The sequence below is a fragment of the Rhipicephalus microplus genome, unplaced genomic scaffold, assembly GCF_043290135.1.
Source record: "Rhipicephalus microplus isolate Deutch F79 unplaced genomic scaffold, USDA_Rmic scaffold_59, whole genome shotgun sequence".
Classification (NCBI taxonomy): domain Eukaryota; kingdom Metazoa; phylum Arthropoda; class Arachnida; order Ixodida; family Ixodidae; genus Rhipicephalus; species Rhipicephalus microplus.
This window is the reverse complement of record NW_027464632.1, coordinates 335,362-349,989: the sequence shown is the minus strand read 5'-3', so window position 1 is coordinate 349,989 and position 14,628 is coordinate 335,362. Positions and strand designations below refer to the sequence as shown.

Sequence of the window (14,628 nt, the reverse complement as noted above, 5' to 3'; positions counted from 1 at the left end):
CGGAGCAGGACTGTCTCCGTGGCGCAATTGGCTAGCGCGATCGGCTGTTAACCGAGAGGTTGGAGGTTTGAGCCCACCCGGGGACTGTGTGTCGCTTTTTTTATTTTCGCAGATAGCTTTGAAGATATGTTCTGATGGTGTTGAGAGTGGAGCACGACTGTCTCCGTCGCGCAATTGGCTAACGCGATCTGCTGCTGACCGAAAGGTTGGAGGTTCGAGCCCACCCGGTGGCGGTGCGGTGCTTTTTATCTTTAGGCTGATAGCTTTGTAGATATGTTCTGATGGTGGTGAGAGTGGAGCAGGACTGTCTCCGTGGCGCAATTGGCTAGAGCGATCGGCTGTTAACCGAAAGGTTGGAGGTTCGAGCCCACCCGGAGGCGGTGCGGCGCTTTTTTTCTTTTTCTTTGGGCTGATAGCTTTGAAGATATGTTCTGATGGTGGTGAGAGTGGAGCAGGACTGTCTCCGTGGCACAAATGGCTAGTGCGATCGGCTGTTAACCGAAAGGTTGGAGGCTCGAGCACACCCGGTGGTGGTGGGGCGCTTTGTTTTCTTTGCGCTGATAGCTTTGGAGAAATGTTCTGACGGTGGTGAGATTGCAGCACGACTATCTCCGTGGCGCAATTGGCTAGCACGTTCGGCTGTCAACCGAAAATTTGGAGTTTCGAGCCCACCCGGCGGTGGTGGGGCGCTTTTTTTTTCTTTGCGCTGATAGCTTTAGAGAAAGATTCTGACGGTGGTGAGACTCGAGCACGACAATCTCCGTGGCGCAATCGGCTAGCACGTTCGGCCGTTAACCGAAAGGTTGGAGGTTCGAGCCCACCCGGTGGTGGTGCGGGCTTTTTTTTTCTATGGGCTGATTGCTTTGAAGATATGTTCTGATGGTGGTGAGAGGGGAGCAGGACTGTCTCCGTGGCGCAATTGGCTAGCACGATCGGCTGTTAACTGAAAGGTTTGAGGTTCGAGCCCACCCTGTGGTGGTGCGGCGCTTTTTTTTCTTTGGGCTGATAGCTTTGAAGATATGTTCTGATGGTGGTGAGAGTGGAGCACAACTGTCTCCGTGGCCCAATTGGCTAGCGCTATCCGCTGTTAACCTAAAGGTTGGAGGTTCGAGCCCACCCGGTGGTGGTGCGGCGCTTTATTTTCTTTGGGCTGATAGCTCTGAAGAAATGTTCTGACGGTGGTGAGAGTGAAGCACGACTGTCTCCGTGGCGCAATAGGCTAGCGCGATCGGCTGTTCACCGAAAGGTTGGAGGTCCGAGCCCACCCGGTGGTGGTGGGGCGCTTTTTTTTCTTTGAGCTGATAGCTCTGAAGAAATGTTCTGACGGTGGTGAGAGTGGAGGACGACTGTCTCCGTGGCGCAATTGGCTAGCACGTTTGGCTGTTAACCGAAAAATTGGAGTTTCGAGCCCACCAGGTGGTGGTGCGGCACTTTTTTTTCTTTCCACTGATAGCTTTGCAGAAATGTTCTCGCGGTGGTGAGATTGGAGCACGACTGTCTCCTTGGCGCAATTGGCTAGCACATTCGGCTGTTAACCGAAAAATTGGAGTTTTAAGCCCTCCCGGGAGTGGTGTGTCGCGTTTTTCTTTGCGCTGATAGCTTTGAAAATATTTTCTGATGGTGGTGAGACTGGAGCACGACTGTCTCCGTGGCCCAATTGGCTAGCGCTATCTGCTGTTAACCTAAAGGTTGGAGGTTCGAGCCCACTCGGTGGTGGTGCGGCGCTTTATTTCTTTGGGCTGATAGCTTTGAAGATATGTTCTGACAGTGGTGAGATTGGAGCACGACTGTCTCCGTGGCGCAATTGGCTAGCGCGATCGGCTGTTAACCGAGAGGTTGGAGGTTTGAGCCCACCCGGGGACGGTGTGTCACTTTTTTTTATTTTCGCAGATAGCTTTGAAGATATGTTCTGATGGCGTTGAGAGTGGAGCACGACTGTCTCCGTCGCGCAATTGGCTAACGCGATCTGCTGCTGACCGAAAGGTTGGAGGTTCGAGCCCAACTGGTGGTGGTGCGGCGCTTCTTTTTCTTTGGGCTGATAGCTCTGAAGAAATGTTCTGACGGTGGTGAGAGTGGAGCACGACTGTCTCTGTGGCGCAATTTGCTAGCGCGATCGGCTGTTAACCGAAATGTTGGTGGTTCGAGCCCTCCCGGGAGTGGTGTGTTGCCTTTTTCTTTGCGTTGATAGCTTTGGAGACATGTTCTGACGGTGGTGAGATTAGAGCACTACTGTCTCCGTGGCGCAATTGGCTAGCGTGATCGGCTGTTAACTGAAAGGTTGGAGGTTCGAGCCCTCCCGGGAGTGGTGTGTTGCTTTTTTTCTTTAGGCTGATAGCATTGAAGATATGTTCTGATGGTGGTGAGAGTGGAGCAGGACTGTCTCCGTGGCGCAATTGGCTAGAACAATCGGCTGTTAAACAAAAGGTTGGAGGTTCGAGCCCACCCGGTGGCGGTGCGGCGCTTTTTTTCTTTGCGCTGATAGCTTTAGAGAAAGGTTCTGACGGTGGTGAGACTCGAGCACGACAATCTCCGTGGCACACTTGGCTAGCACGTTCGGCCGTTAACCGAAAGGTTGAAGGTTCGAGCCCACCTGGTGGTGGTGCGGGCTTTTTTTTCTATGGGCTGATTGCTTTGAAGATATGTTCTGATGGTGGTGAGAGTGGAGCACGACTGTCTCCGTGGCGCAATTTGCTAGCGCGATCGGCTAATAACCGAAAGTTTGGAGTTTTGAGCCCTCCCGGGAGTGGTGTGTCGCGTTTTTCTTTGCGCTGATAGCTTTGAAAATATGTTCTGATGGTGGTGAGACTGGAGCACGACTGTCTCCGCGGCGCAATTGGCTAGCGCAATCTGCTGTTGACCGAAAGGTTGGAGGTTCTCTCCCACCCGGTGGTGGTGCGGCGCTTCTTTTTCTTTGGGCTGATAGCTCTGAAGAAACGTTTTGATGGTGGTGAGAGTGGAGCAGGACTGTCTCCGTGGCGCAATTGGCTAGCGCGATCGGCTGTTAACCGAGAGGTTGGAGGTTTGAGCCCACCCGGGGACGGTGTGTCACTTTTTTTTTATTTTCGCAGATAGCTTTGAAGATATGTTCTGATGGTGTTGAGAGTGGAGCACGACTGTCTCCGTCGCGCAATTGGCTAACGCGATCTGCTGCTGACCGAAAGGTTGGAGGTTCGAGCCCAACCGGTGGTGGTGCGGCGCTTCTTTTTCTTTGGGCTGATAGCTCTGAAGAAATGTTCTGACGGTGGTGAGAGTGGAGCACGACTGTCTCTGTGGCGCAATTTGCTAGCGCGATCGGCTGTTAACCGAAATGTTGGTGGTTCGAGCCCTCCCGGGAGTGGTGTGTTGCCTTTTTCTTTGCGTTGATAGCTTTGGAGACATGTTCTGACGGTGGTGAGATTGGAGCACTACTGTCTCCGTGGCGCAATTGGCTAGCGTGATCGGCTGTTAACTGAAAGGTTGGAGGTTCGAGCCCTCCCGGGAGTGGTGTGTTGATTTTTTTCTTTAGGCTGATAGCATTGAAGATATGTTCTGATGGTGGTGAGAGTGGAGCAGGACTGTCTCCGTGGCGCAATTGGCTAGAACAATCGGCTGTTAAACAAAAGGTTGGAGGTTCGAGCCCACCCGGTGGCGGTGCGGCGCTTTTTTTCTTTGCGCTGATAGCTTTAGAGAAAGGTTCTGACGGTGGTGAGACTCGAGCACGACAATCTCCGTGGCACACTTGGCTAGCACGTTCGGCCGTTAACCGAAAGGTTGAAGGTTCGAGCCCACCTGGTGGTGGTGCGGGCTTTTTTTTCTATGGGCTGATTGCTTTGAAGATATGTTCTGATGGTGGTGAGAGTGGAGTACGACTGTCTCCGTGGCGCAATTTGCTAGCGCGATCGGCTAATAACCGAAAGGTTGGAAGTTCGAGCCCTCTCGGGAGTGGTGTGTTGCTTTTTTTTCTTTGGGCTGATAGCTCTGAAGAAATGTTCTGACGGTGGTGAGAGTGAAGCACGACTGTCTTCGTGGCGCAATTGGCTAGCGCGATCGGCTGTTAACCGAAAGGTTGGAGGTTCGAGCCCACCCGGTGGGGGTGCGGCGCTTTTTTTTCTTAGGGCTGATTGCTTTGAAGATATGTTCTGATGGTGGTGAGAGTGGAGCACGACTGTCTCCGTGGCCCAATTGGCTAGCGCTATCTGCTGTTAACCTAAAGGTTGGAGGTTCGAGCCCACTCGGTGGTGGTGCGGCGCTTTATTTCTTTGGGCTGATAGCTTTGAAGATATGTTCTGACAGTGGTGAGATTGGAGCACGACTGTCTCCGTGGCGCAACTGGCTAGCGCGATCGGCTGTTAACTGAAAAGTTGGAGGTTCGAGCCCTCCCGGGAGTGGTGTGTCGCGTTTTTCTTTGCGCTGATAGCTTTGAAAATATGTTCTGATGGTGGTGAGACTGGAGCACGACTGTCTCCGCGGCGCAATTGGCTAGTGCAGTCTGCTGTTGACCGAAAGGTTGGAGGTTCTCGCCCACCCGGTGGTGGTGCGGCGCTTCTTTTTCTTTGGGCTGATAGCTCTGAAGAAATGTTCTGACGGTGGTGAGAGTGGAGCACGACTGTCTCCGTGGCGCAATTGGCTAGCGCGTTCGGCATTTAACCGAAAAGTTGGAGGTTCGAGCCCACCTGGTGGTGGTGCGGAACTTTTTTTTTGGGCCGATAACTTTGAAGACATGTTCTGATGGTGGTGAGAGTATAGCAGGACTGTCTCCGTGGCGCAATTTGCTAGCGCGATCGGCTGTTAACCGAAAGGTTGGAGGTTCGAGCCCTCTCGGGAGTGGTGTGTTGCTTTTTTTCTTTGGGCTGATAGCTCTGAAGAAATGTTCTGATGGTGGTGAGAGTGGAGCCCGACTGTCTTCGTGGCGCAATGGGCTAGCGCGATCGGCTGTTAACCGAAAGGTTGGAGGTTCGAGCCCACCCGGGGGGGGTGCGGCGCTCTTTTTTCTTTGGGCTGATAGCTCTGAAGAAATGTTCTGACGGTGGTGAGAGTGGAGCACGACTGTCTCCGTGGCGCAATTGGCTAGCACAATCGGCTGGTAACCAAAAAACTGGAGTTTCGAGCCCTCCCGGGAGTGGTGTGTTGCTTTTTTCTTTGCACTGATAGCTTTGAAGATATGCTCTGATGGTGGTGAGAGTGGAGCAGGACTGTCTCCGTGGCGCAATTGGCTAGCGCGATCGGTGGTTAACCGAAAGGTTGGAGGTTTGAGCCCACCTGGGGACGGTGTGTCGCTTTTTTTTCTTTTCGCTGATAGCTTTCAAGATATGTTCTGATGGTGTTGAGAGTGCAGCACGACTGTCTCCGTCGCGCAATTAGCTAACGCGATCTGCTGTTGACCGAAAGGTTGGAGGTTCGAGCCCTCCTGGGAGTGGTGTGTTGCTTTTTTTTCTTTAGGCTGATAGCTTTTAAGATATGTTCTGATGGTGGTGAGAGTGGAGCAGGACTGTCTCCGTGGCGCAATTGGCTAGAGCGATCGGCTGTTAACCGAAAGGTAGGAGATTCGAGCCCACCCGGTGGTGGTGCGGCGCTTTTTTTTCTTTTTCTTTGGGCTGATAGCTTTGAAGATATGTTCTGATGGTGGTGAGAGTGGAGCAGGACTGTCTCCGTGGCACAATTGGCTAGTGCGATCGGCTGTTAACCGAAAGGTTGGAGGCTCGAGCACACCCGGTGGTGGTGGGGCGCTTTTTTTTCTTTGCGCTGATAGCTTTGGAGAAATGATCTGACGGTGGTGAGATTGGAGCATGACTATCTCCGTGGCGGAATTGGCTAGCACGTTCGGCTGTCAACCGAAAAATTGGAGTTTCGAGCCCACCAGGTGGTGGTGCGGCACTTTTTTTTCCCACTGATAGCTTTGCAGAAATGTTCTCGCGGTGGTGAGATTGGAGCACGACTGTCTCCTTGGCGCAATTGGCTAGCACATTCGGCTGTTAACCGAAAAATTGGAGTTTTGAGCCCTCCCGGGAGTGGTGTGTCGCGTTTTTCTTTGCGCTAATAGCTTTGAAAATATGTTCTGATGGTGGTGAGACTGGAGCACGACTGTCTCCGCGGCGCAATTGGCTAGCGCAATCTGCTGTTGACCGAAAGGTTGGAGGTTCTCTCCCACCCGGTGGTGGTGCGGCGCTTCTTTTTCTTTGGGCTGATAGCTCTGAAGAAACGTTTTGATGGTGGTGAGAGTAGAGCAGGACTGTCTCCGTGGCGCAATTGGCTAGCGCGATCGGCTGTTAACCGAGAGGTTGGAGGTTTGAGCCCACCCGGGGACGGTGTGTCGCTTTTTTTTATTTTCGCAGATAGCTTTGAAGATATGTTCTGATGGTGTTGAGAGTGGAGCACGACTGTCTCCGTCGCGCAATTGGCTAACGCGATCTGCTGCTGACCGAAAGGTTGGAGGTTCGAGCCCAACCGGTGGTGGTGCGGCGCTTCTTTTTTCTTTGGGCTGATAGCTCTGAAGAAATGTTCTGACGGTGGTGAGAGTGGAGCACGACTGTCTTTGTGGCGCAATTTGCTAGCGCGATCGGCTGTTAACCGAAATGTTGGTGGTTCGAGCCCTCCCGGGAGTGGTGTGTTGCCTTTTTCTTTGCGTTGATAGCTTTGGAGACATGTTCTGACGGTGGTGAGATTGGAGCACTACTGTCTCCGTGGCGCAATTGGCTAGCGTGATCGGCTGTTAACTGAAAGGTTGGAGGTTCGAGCCCTCCCGGGAGTGGTGTGTTGCTTTTTTTTCTTTAGGCTGATAGCATTGAAGATATGTTCTGATGGTGGTGAGAGTGGAGCAGGACTGTCTCCGTGGCGCAATTGGCTAGAACAATCGGCTGTTAAACAAAAGGTTGGAGGTTCGAGCCCACCCGGTGGCGGTGTGGCGCTTTTTTTTCTTTGCGCTGATAGCTTTAGAGAAAGGTTCTGACGGTGGTGAGACTCGAGCACGACAATCTCCGTGGCACACTTGGCTAGCACGTTCGGCCGTTAACCGAAAGGTTGAAGGTTCGAGCCCACCTGGTGGTGGTGCGGGCTTTTTTTTCTATGGGCTGGTTGCTTTGAAGATATGTTCTGATGGTGGTGAGAGTGGAGCACGACTGTCTCCGTGGCGCAATTTGCTAGCGCGATCGGCTAATAACCGAAAGGTTGGAAGTTCGAGCCCTCTCGGGAGTGGTGTGTTGCTTTTTTTTCTTTGGGCTGATAGCTCTGAAGAAATGTTCTGACGGTGGTGAGAGTGAAGCACGACTGTCTTCGTGGCGCAATTGGCTAGCGCGATCGGCTGTTAACCGAAAGGTTGGAGGTTCGAGCCCACCCGGTGGGGGTGCGGCGCTTTTTTTTCTTAGGGCTGATTGCTTTGAAGATATTGCCGCATGAATTCGCGTGGTTTTCGTGTGGAAGAGGACGAAGAGGTTGGGATTGAGCCGCTTTTTAATGCCGCATGAATTCGCGTGGTTTTTCGTGTGGAAGAGGACGAAGAGGTTGGGTTGGAGCAGTTTTTCTTTTTGTCCTAGCTTGACGAGCAGTTCTGCGGAAGGTTTCCTTGAGTGAGACAAGATTGGTGACAAGATTGGTGGAGCTGCTGGGTACGACAACTGACGACGCACCCCATGCACAAGAGCCCATCCAGGAGCCGGAACACAAGCCCTGTGCCCGTGGACACGCCAGTTCACAGAACAAGCCGCCGCCAACGAGGCCTACCACCAGAGACACCGGCACAGCTTATCCATAGAGCGACTATGACTTCGCCTCAAGGCGTCATGGAAACTCCTACGTCGTCGGCACCAATTTATTGCACTGTCCAGAACCCGCTGATGCCTAGTCCCTTTCACGGAGAGCTGTTTGAGGATGTGGACGACTGGCTGAGCGAGTTCGAACACGTCGCAGCGATCAACTACTGGGACGAAGCCGCCAAACTCCGCAACGTCTACGCGTGTTTGAAAGACGGCGCCCGAACGTGGTTCATGAACAGAAGTGATGTCTTGACATCCTGGCGCGAGTTCCAGCATCGCCTCTTGGAGACCTACCGGAGCCCCGACCGCCGCGATCGTGCTGAACGTGCATTGCATTCACGCATCCAGATGCCTAATGAGACCGTCACCATGTACGTGGAGGACATGACGCAGCTTTTCAGGCGAGCGGATCCGGCAATGCCAGAAGAAAAAAAGCTACGCTATCTGATGCGAGGCGTGAAGGAGCAGCTTTTTGCTGGTCTAGTGCGGAGTCCTCCGAAGAGTGTAGCAGAATTCCTGACCGAAGCCACTACGATGGAGAGGGTACTTCATCAGCGGTCAGCCCTACTCAACCGGCAAGTGAATTCTGCATCACCTACTGAATTTTCCGCCAGCTTCGGGAGCAACAGCATTGAGTGGATTCGCGAAATCGTCCGCTCCGTCGTCCGCGAGGAAATCGCGAAACTACACGGGGCGAGACAGCCGGAGGTAAGCAGCATCACCAATATTATTCGGGACGAGGTCCAGCAGGTGCTTCACAGCCGTCGCCCTCAACCAACGGTTACAAATCTAGAACCACCTCCTGCGTCCACTGATGTTGGGAACCGCACATATGCCGAAGCTCTGCGCACTTCCATGCCGGTCTCAAGCCCTGCAGTCCCAATCCAGACGATGCCGCCAGTTTCAATTCAATCTGCGCATGCTGGTTTGGACATCGACGGTCGCCGTGCCCCTCCGCGGAAGTCCGATATTTGGCGTACGTCGGATAGAAGACCCCTCTGCTTCCATTGCGGTGAAGCCGGTCACATCTACCGGGAATGTCCATACCGACAACTTGGACTGCGCGGTTTCTCTATTCATTCGCCTCGTCCCCTAGTTGGTCAGGGGCCAAGAGAAATTGAGGACTACCTCGCGCAGCAACGTCTGCCTTTCCCACGGCGTCAATCGCGGTCTCCATCTCCACGACGACCCGCAGCTATTGGACCACGTCTCAGTACGATGGCACGGGGACGTTCCCCAAGCCCTCGTCGGGAAAACTGAAGGCAGCGACCTTCGGGGGCGAGGTCGCTGGGACTAAAAGTGCGGAAGACCTCCTATCGACGCTTCCACAAAACGCTGCAGACATTGAATTGACGTCTGAGTGCAGTGCGAGAGAAATGCCGGATTGTGCGTCTGAACCCAGTGGCCGAGTCTCACTCGACATTCCCGTGCTGATAGACGGTCTTCAGGTCAGCGCATTGGTGGACACAGGTGCAGATTATTCTATTATGAGCGGAAAATTGGCAACCAGTCTTAAGAAAGTGATGACACCTTGGAATGGGACGCGTATTCGCACTGCTGGAGGCCACGTTATTACTCCATTGGGTCGCTGTACCGCAAGAGTGGAAATACGCGAGTCAACGTTTGTGGTAACCTGCCTCGTACTACGCGACTGTTCTCGTCAGCTCATCCTTGGAATGGACTTCCTTCGAGAGAATGGCGCGATCATAAATCTCCGCGAGCGAATGGTGACTTTCTCGACGCAACTTGCAACCGATCGAGGCGCTGATAGCTGTCGTAGACCTGCGCTGCGTGTTGCCGACGAAAGCGTGACGTTGCCTCCCCGAGCGACTGCTTTCGTAGAAGTCACCTGTGAAGACCTCCAAGACGGTGACGTGGTCGCCGAGAGCAACGTATCCCTTTTACTGCTTCAAGGTGTGTGTGCAGTGCGAAGCATTCTGCGTGTGCGTGACGGACGGTCGCAGATACTCGTCACAAATTTTAACTTCGAGCACCGACATCTTTTCCGCGGCACCACCGTGGCCTTCGGAGACCGTGCAGCGGATGTCACCGAGTGCTTCGCATCCGAGGAAATGGTTGATGGAGATAAGTTTCTGGACCACATCGACGTCAGTTCGAAGCTTTCGGACGAGAAGAAGGCCGCACTGCATACCCTGCTGAAGGAATTTAAATCTTGCTTCGCCTCTTCATCTAGAGTCGGTCAAACACCCCTCATAAAGCACCGAATTATTACCGACGATGATGTTCGCCCAATCCGCCAGCAACCTTACCGTGTTTCGGCTAAAGAACGCGAGACTATACAGACGCAGGTAAAGGAGATGCTTGACGACGGGGTGATACAACCGTCGAGCAGCCCGTGGTCCTCGCCAGTCGTTCTAGTAAAGAAGAAAGACGGAACGCTGCGATTCTGTGTTGACTACAGGAAACTCAATAGCGTCACCAAAAAAGACGTCTACCCGCTTCCACGGGTTGATGATTCTCTCGACAGGCTACGACACGCGAAGTATTTTTCATCGATAGATTTGAAGAGCGGCTATTGGCAGATAGAGGTCGATGAGCGAGACAGAGAGAAGACAGCGTTTGTAACTCCCGATGGGCTTTATGAATTCAGAGTTCTTCCTTTCGGCCTCTGTTCGGCTCCCGCAACATTCCAGCGAATGATGGATACCGTCCTCGCTGGCTTGAAGTGGCAAAGCTGCCTTGTATACCTTGATGATGTGGTCATCTTTGCCGAGAGTTTCGAAGAACATCTGAAGCGTCTAAGAATGGTTCTGGAAGCTATTCGTTCGGCCGAACTCACGCTAAAACCCCAGAAGTGCCATTTCGGCTACGATGAGCTGAAATTTCTGGGACATGTTGTGAGTGCGGATGGAGTGCGGCCTGACCCAGAAAAAACTGCAGCAGTCGCCACCTTTCCTGTGCCGTCAGACAAAAAAGCGGTATGGCGTTTTCTCGGCTTGTGTGCTTATTATCGCCGATTCATTACCAACTTCTCGACGATAGCCGAACCGCTCACGCGACTCACCCGAGATGATGTACCGTTTGCCTGGACTACAGAGCAAGAAGCAGCTTTCACAGAGTTACGGCAGCGAATGCAAGAGGCACCTGTTCTTGCGCATTTTGATGAGGACGCTGATACCGAAGTTCACACGGATGCAAGCAACGTCGGACTTGGCGCTGTCCTTGTACAACGGCACAACGGCGTAGAACATGTCATAGCTTACGCCAGTCGTACTCTCTCTCGAGCCGAGGCCAACTACTCCACTTCAGAGAAGGAATGCCTCGCAGTCGTGTGGGCAACGGCAAAGTTTCGACCTTACCTCTACGGCCGTCCCTTCAAGGTGGTGACCGATCACCATTCGCTGTGTTGGCTGGCCAATCTCCGTGACCCGTCTGGTCGTCTCGCTCGGTGGAGTTTGCGCTTGCAAGAGTTTGACATCATGATTGTGTATAGGTCTGGGCGCAAGCACGAAGATGCCGACGCACTTTCTCGAGCACCCGTGGGACATCCTGATATGGACTCGGAATATGCTGATGGTTTTCTCGGAGCCCTCAGTGATTCTGACTTTATGTCTAGACAGAGAGCCGATCAGGAATTGCGCCCTATTATTGATTCCTTAGAAGGCCGAAATTCTCACACTCCTCGGCGCATCGCTCGCGAATTGTCATCCTTTTGTCTAAGGAGGGGCATTCTTTACAAGAAAAATGCTCGAGGTAGCAACAAAGCCTTCCTCCTCGTTGTACCAGCCGACATGCGGGATGACATCCTCCTCGCGTGCCATGACGAGCCCACGTCGGGACACTTGGGCTACTCGCGGACTCTCGCCAGAGTGCGCCAGCAGTACTATTGGCCACGACTTTCGACCAGTGTACACCGCTACGTGCAAGGCTGCCGCGAGTGCCAGCGTCGCAAGACGCCACCCGTGAAACCTGCGGGCCTTCTCCACCCTATTACACCACCACGGACACCTTTCGACCTCGTGGGAATGGACCTTCTAGGACCCTTCCCTTTGTCGGCCACTGGTAACAAATGGATTATAGTGGCAACCGATTACTTGACCCGGTATGCTGAGACAAAGGCATTACCCCGCGGCACGGCGTCTGAAGTGGCGAAGTTCTTCGTGCAGCACATCGTCCTCCGGCACGGCGCGCCGTCATGTGTGATTACGGATAGAGGAACATCATTTACGGCACAAATGCTAGAGGACATTTTCAGACTGAGCTGCACGAGTCACCGAAAAACAACGGCTTACCACCCACAAAGTAATGGACTGACGGAAAGGCTCAACAAGACCATAGCGGACATGCTGTCAATGTACGTGGACGTGCAGCACAAAACCTGGGACGATATCCTCCCATACGTCACGTTCGCATACAATACGGCAATGCAGGAAACAACCCGATTTTCACCTTTCCACCTTGTTTATGGACGCAACGTACAAACGATGCTTGACGCTATGCTGCCGTACGATAATAGCGATGCTCTTTCTCCAGAAGCCGAGCAATACACGCAGTACGCCGAAGAGGCTCGTCAACTGGCTCGCGTGAACATCGGTCACCAACAAGACGCAGATGCACGACGTTACAACCTTCGCCGTCGAAACGTCGCATACCACCCGGGTGAACGAGTGTGGGTGTGGACTCCTGTCCGACGACCAGGCTTGTCTGAAAAGCTTCTGAGCCGTTATTTCGGACCATACAAGGTTATCCGACGTGTGAGTGACCTTACATACGAAGTACTTCCGGACGGCACAGTGTCGTCACGTCGACAACATCGGCCCGAAACTGTGCATGTCGTACGACTCAAGCCGTACTACACACAATAGTCTCTGTGCTTGCGAGTTACTTCGCAAACGTGACAGTGATCTCATGTGGTGTTTTTTTTTTTTTTTCTTGACTCTTCCACTGGTGCTGTTGTGTTCGCGCATGGTCCAAGTGCTTGTGCGCCCTCTTTGTTTTCCCTGGCACTCACTTTGTCATTCTCTGCGTCAACGCGTGTTCTAATTATGGGTTTTTTTTCTTCTTCTTTTTATTTAGAAGCATCGAGTCGATGCTTTTTAAAAGGGGGGACTAATGCCGCATGAATTCGCGTGGTTTTCGTGTGGAAGAGGACGAAGAGGTTGGGATTGAGCCGCTTTTTAATGCCGCATGAATTCGCGTGGTTTTTCGTGTGGAAGAGGACGAAGAGGTTGGGTTGGAGCAGTTTTTCTTTTTGTCCTAGCTTGACGAGCAGTTCTGCGGAAGGTTTCCTTGAGTGAGACAAGATTGGTGACAATATGTTCTGATGGTGGTGAGAGTGGAGCACGACTGTCTCCGTGGCCCAATTGGCTAGCGCTATCTGCTGTTAACCTAAAGGTTGGAGGTTCGAGCCCACTCGGTGGTGGTGCGGCGCTTTATTTCTTTGGGCTGATAGCTTTGAAGATATGTTCTGACAGTGGTGAGATTGGAGCACGACTGTCTCCGTGGCGCAATTGGCTAGCGCGATCGGCTGTTAACTGAAAAGTTGGAGGTTCGAGCCCTCCCGGGAGTGGTGTGTCGCGTTTTTCTTTGCGCTGATAGCTTTGAAAATATGTTCTGATGGTGGTGAGACTGGAGCACGACTGTCTCCCCGGCGCAATTGGCTAGTGCAGTCTGCTGTTGACCGAAAGGTTGGAGGTTCTCGCCCACCCGGTGGTGGTGCGGCGCTTCTTTTTCTTTGGGCTGATAGCTCTGAAGAAATGTTCTGACGGTGGTGAGAGTGGAGCACGACTGTCTCCGTGGCGCAATTGGCTAGCGCGTTCGGCATTTAACCGAAAAGTTGGAGGTTCGAGCCCACCTGGTGGTAGTGCGGAACTTTTTTTTTGGGCCGATAATTTTGAAGACATGTTCTGATGGTGGTGAGAGTATAGCAGGACTGTCTCCGTGGCGCAATTTGCTAGCGCGATCGGCTGTTAACCGAAAGGTTGGAGGTTCGAGCCCTCTCGGGAGTGGTGTGTTGCTTTTTTTCTTTGGGCTGATAGCTCTGAAGAAATGTTCTGATGGTGGTGAGAGTGGAGCCCGACTGTCTTCGTGGCGCAATGGGCTAGCGCGATCGGCTGTTAACCGAAAGGTTGGAGGTTCGAGCCCACCCGGTGGGGGTGCGGCGCTCTTTTTTCTTTAGGCTGATAGCTCTCAAGAAATGTTCTGACGGTGGTGAGAGTGGAGCACGACTGTCTCCGTGGCGCAACTGGCTAGCACATTCGGCTGGTAACCAAAAAACTGGAGTTTCGAGCCCTCCCGGGAGTGGTGTGTTGCTTTTTTCTTTGCACTGATAGCTTTGAAGATATGTTCTGATGGTGGTGAGAGTGGAGCAGGACTGTCTCCGTGGCGCAATTGGCTAGCGCGATCGGTGGTTAACCGAAAGGTTGGAGGTTTGAGCCCACCTGGGGACGGTGTGTCGCTTTTTTTTCTTTTCGCTGATAGCTTTCAAGATATGTTCTGATGGTGTTGAGAGTGCAGCACGACTGTCTCCGTCGCGCAATTAGCTAACGCGATCTGCTGTTGACCGAAAGGTTGGAGGTTCGAGCCCTCCTGGGAGTGGTGTGTTGCTTTTTTTTCTTTAGGCTGATAGCTTTTAAGATATGTTCTGATGGTGGTGAGAGTGGAGCAGGACTGTCTCCGTGGCGCAATTGGCTAGAGCGATCGGCTGTTAACCGAAAGGTTGGAGGTTCGAGCCCACCCGGTGGTGGTGCGGCGCTTTTTTTTCTTTTTCTTTGGGCTGATAGCTTTGAAGATATGTTCTGATGGTGGTGAGAGTGGAGCAGGACTGTCTCCGTGGCACAATTGGCTAGTGCGATCGGCTGTTAACCGAAAGGTTGGAGGCTCGAGCACACCCGGTGGTGGTGGGGCGCTTTTTTTTCTTTGCGCTGATAGCTTTGGAGAA

At 52.9% G+C, this 14,628-nt stretch overlaps 4 non-coding genes across 4 annotated transcripts; all 4 read left to right on the top strand.

The window, feature by feature from the left end:
* The first annotated feature begins 12 nt into the window (after positions 1 to 12).
* TRNAN-GUU (transfer RNA asparagine (anticodon GUU)) lies at positions 13 to 86 on the top strand. Its single transcript has one exon. It is a non-coding gene; the product is annotated as a tRNA-Asn (tRNA).
* A 1,703-nt stretch (positions 87 to 1,789) lies between these two features.
* TRNAN-GUU (transfer RNA asparagine (anticodon GUU)) lies at positions 1,790 to 1,863 on the top strand. Its single transcript has one exon. It is a non-coding gene; the product is annotated as a tRNA-Asn (tRNA).
* A 1,103-nt stretch (positions 1,864 to 2,966) lies between these two features.
* TRNAN-GUU (transfer RNA asparagine (anticodon GUU)) lies at positions 2,967 to 3,040 on the top strand. Its single transcript has one exon. It is a non-coding gene; the product is annotated as a tRNA-Asn (tRNA).
* Positions 3,041 to 6,210: 3,170 nt separating this feature from the next.
* On the top strand, positions 6,211 to 6,284 carry TRNAN-GUU (transfer RNA asparagine (anticodon GUU)). The gene has a single exon. It is a non-coding gene; the product is annotated as a tRNA-Asn (tRNA).
* Positions 6,285 to 14,628: the final 8,344 nt, after the last annotated feature.